Raw genomic sequence first — 4067 nt, 5'->3', positions numbered from 1 at the left:
TAGTTTGGGTTAAGGGTAATATGGTCAATTTACCCTTGGAAGGATATTGTGCTTGGGCTAATGGTTATTTTGCTACTTTGGATAGTTCGGGATTCTTGGTGAGGCGGTGGTTCGGGCATCTGCTTCTTCAGTTCAGAGTTTCGGCAGTTGCGAGGTGAGTTATCCTCACTATATCAACAGGGTCTACGGCACCAAGGTTGGCCCTTTATCAGATGGAAATCCGGGTAGTTTTTTGTTACGTTATTGCTTTGTTATGTTTGCATCCTGGTAGTTAGGATGGTATATGTTAGAGACCTGGTTAGGGTCGGTATCCTGATTTATAGGATGATGCTATGTTAGTGACCGGTTAGGTCGGAATCCTGGTAGGGATGTGCTACATATGTGATCTGCTAGATTGGTTGATTTGTTGTGAATTGTTATATGATTATATGTTTATGTGCACATGGTTGTTTGACTGGGGTTGGGTTGAGGCGGGTCCTGCTTTGTGCTGTAGGACAACATACCCAGGGCGGACCGGTTATCCCGAAGGCCAAGCGAGCGGTCTGGATAGACTGTAGGTCCCAAGAGGGCGGACCAGACGTGCAGAGGCTCAGAGAGTGGACCAAGCCGACTGAAGGCCCGGTGCGGCAGACCAATCACACCGTAGACTCAGAGAGTGGACCGGGTGGATTGAAGGCCTGGTGCGGGTGGAACAATCGCACTGTAGACTCGATGTATATGGCTACACTCGGAGGGTGGACCAGGTGGACTGTAGGCCGGTGCGGCGGACCAGTCACACAGTAGACCCGAAGTGCATGGTTGTTCTGGTTTTTGTTGCGATATGGCATGTTATGTGTATGGTATATATGGTTGGTATTTTGGGGGTATCTCACTAAGCTTTCGGGCTTACAGTTGTGGTTTAAATGTTTCAGGTACTTCAGGAGACCGTGGCAAGGCAAAGGCGTGATCGTACCGCTCCTTATGTTTTATGTGTTTATGACGTGGTTCTGGGAAATACTCTGATAATAAATGTATTGAAAATCTTTTTGTAATAACTTTATGAAATTGGGTTCTTTTTGAAAAGTTAAAATTAGTTGGAATTTTTAGAGCGTTACAAGTTGGTATCAGAGCCTTGGTTTAAGTGAATTGGAGGAACATTCGTGTGAATCCAGTCACAAATCAAGGAGAGTTTCCAAAAGAGAATTTAAAATGGGTTTTCAAAAATGAGTAAAGGAGGACGCCGAGGTACGATCAGCCAGAGCCAGTAAGTAACCCCAAAATACCATACAAGTTATTTGTTTATGAGATATGATAGAACAGCATGCTAGTACTAGGCTAGCGATCTTCAGGAATTGCATGATATAGTTGCCTGATTTATGATGCCTGCTAGCCTAGGGTTTCTTTCTGTATGAGATTCCCAATGTTCCTCTAGGAGTGAGGGTTGAGTGTTTGTTATGCATGTTCTTCACTAGGGTGTTGTGTTGATACTTGATATAAATATGGGTAGGTGTGGAAGGTAGTATGGGCCCGTACTACTTGAAGCACAGGACCCATATGCGTATCAAGGAAGTCACAATCCCTAGGGCTGGGTTGAGAGTTGGTTCTCGGGTTAATGAGAAGCGTCTGATGTTTTGCGGTAATTTCAGTATGGTGGTTACGAGGCATGCTGGGAGCGGATCCGGGTCAGGATCGGGAACAGGAGGAGGCGGTCAGGGTGGGTCAGCCTCACCTGAGGTTATCGGTCAGATGAGTACAGACGAGTTGGATGCTAGGATTCGTGAGATCCTGCATGATGAGGTTGCTGCTATGTTTCGGGCCGATTTGCCGGAACTGTTTGGGTCGATCAAGACCGCCATGGTCGAGTATTTTGATGAGCGCTATGCAGCTCTTACAGAGACAGTTGTCGCGACGGCTACAGCGGATGTAGCAGCGGTAGGGGGAGGAGCCGGTAGAGGTTTTTAGTATCGGGACTTCGATAATACGAAGCCCCTACCTTTGATGGGGTTCAGGATCCGATTGTTGCTATGCGATGATTGTCAGATGTGGAGGGATGTTTCTTCACATGTTCATGCCCTGCTGATCAGAGGGTGAGGTGTGCTCTGAACCTGTTGAGGATCGTGGCGAAGGATTGGTGGAGGTTGTCTACGGGGTCATATTCGGATGCGCAGAGGGTTGCAGTTTTGTGGGATCAGTTCCGGGAGATGTTCAGTACTCGTTATGTTCCACAGGTTGAGAGGGAGAGGTTGGCTCAAGAGTTCTTAGAACTGAAGCAGGATTCGGAGTCGGTGACGGAGATCACTAGGATGTTCACTAAGAGGGCGATGTTTTGGCTGGAGTTTGCTTCGGAGCAGGCTCAGATGTCCCGATATCTGAGTATGCTTAAGAGGGATATCAGGCAGTTTGTATCTATGCAGAGGTGCGAGACCTTGTTGGAGTTGCAGGAGGCCGCTAGGCGGCGTGAGTTGGAGATTGAGTTGTAGTTGAGAGAGCAGAGACAGGCCTCGATGCATTCGCAGCCAGCGCCGAAACGGTCCAAGACCGTTGATTTTAGGTTGGAAGATCAGGGAAACCACACTTGTGGGAAGTGCGGGAGGAGTCACATCAGAGTTTGTAGGTCCGGTGGTGCGTGCCGCAAGTTCTGGAGAGAGGGGCATTATGCGAGGGATTTTCATCAGTCAGCCCCAGTTCAGGATATGAGGATTTGTTATCATTTCCATCAGGTTGGTCACATGAGGGCCAAATGTCCGCAACTTGTTACAGGACCGGTGCAGGCTCCAACACCGGCCACTTTGAGGATTACGGGTGGAAGTCAGGGTAGAGAAGAGCCCCCGAGGGCTCAGGGTCGTGCATTTCAGCTTATAGCAGAGGAGGTCAGGGCAGAGCCAGATTCAACTGCGGGTATGTTTCCTTCTTGATATCTTGTTATCTTATGGTTGTTATGAAGTATTTTATCTGCTAGTCTTGTTCTCATAATTCATGGTATTGCATTCGTTCGATTTTTCAGGTTTATTGTATTATTGAGGAATTGGTTAGTATCCAAGAGATTGATGGTCAGAATTTGGTTGTATGGTCTTGTTGTCGGGTATAGCAATTGCGATTTGAGAAGTGTTCAGCGAAGAGCTGAACTCCTTTAGAGTTCGAGATGTGTGATGTCGGAAAAGAGATTTTGTGGAGGTTGCTCGTCTTGATTAAGTTCAAGTAAAAGAGAAATTGTTGAGTAAGAACGTTTAAGTGATGCCAGTCGGGTCACCAGTGGTTGGTAGTTAGTGCTCTAAGTGAGGAGAATTGGAAAATTCTCAGGAGGATCGGCAAGTATTGAGGTTTATTAGCCGTTGAGATTCATTAGTGTTTTAGTCAGCCAAGAGTGTGGGCTGGTGTGAGTAAGTGACAGACTAATGGGGCCAGGGAGCAGACCATGGGTTCAGGAAAGATAGTGGTTGATGTGAGGCCTGGGTTTAGGCCATGGAAAGGATTCCAGGATTGGAACGAGAGTTCGGAACCCCTGGGGGGCTAGAACAGTATGTACGGGAAAGATTCCCTGGAAGGATAGTTGGAATGATGTATGATAGTTTGAGCGGTCCGGAAAAACTAAAGGCCGGAAGGCGTGCCAGTTAGGCCGAAGGCTCGGGGAACGGTCCAGACAAGCTGAAGGCCCGGAGGGCGGTCCAGACATGCTAAAGGTTCTGAGAGTGGTCCAGATAGGCTGAAGTCCTGGTAAGGCGGTCCAGTCATGCTGAAGACTCTATATGTGTTAGTGGATCAGTATGAGGAGAATGAGAGAATATGTCGCCAGGATATGGTAATTGATATGGTCTGGCCCCAAGTATTGATCATGTTAGTGGAAGGTAGTGTATGGACCCGAGATTCCTTACGAGCAGAATTAGAGTAGGCGAAGTTCGAGTATAGCAGTTGCTCTACATGGATAGTGTAGAGTGGAGTTTAGCTCAGTGGCACGCGCAGGTGCGTAAGAGTTGTTGAGTGGATTTCCTGGAAAGGAAAAGGTATGTAGCTCCGGAAGGAGCGTGTGTCCTTCGTAAGGGGAGGAAGTGGAGTAAATGGATGACCGTCGTGCCTCAGTCATTAGTAGG

This window comes from Lactuca sativa, chromosome 5 (assembly GCF_002870075.4).
Source record: "Lactuca sativa cultivar Salinas chromosome 5, Lsat_Salinas_v11, whole genome shotgun sequence".
Taxonomy (NCBI): domain Eukaryota; kingdom Viridiplantae; phylum Streptophyta; class Magnoliopsida; order Asterales; family Asteraceae; genus Lactuca; species Lactuca sativa.
The sequence above is the reverse complement of the archived record's forward strand: the minus strand, read 5'-3'. Positions refer to the sequence as shown.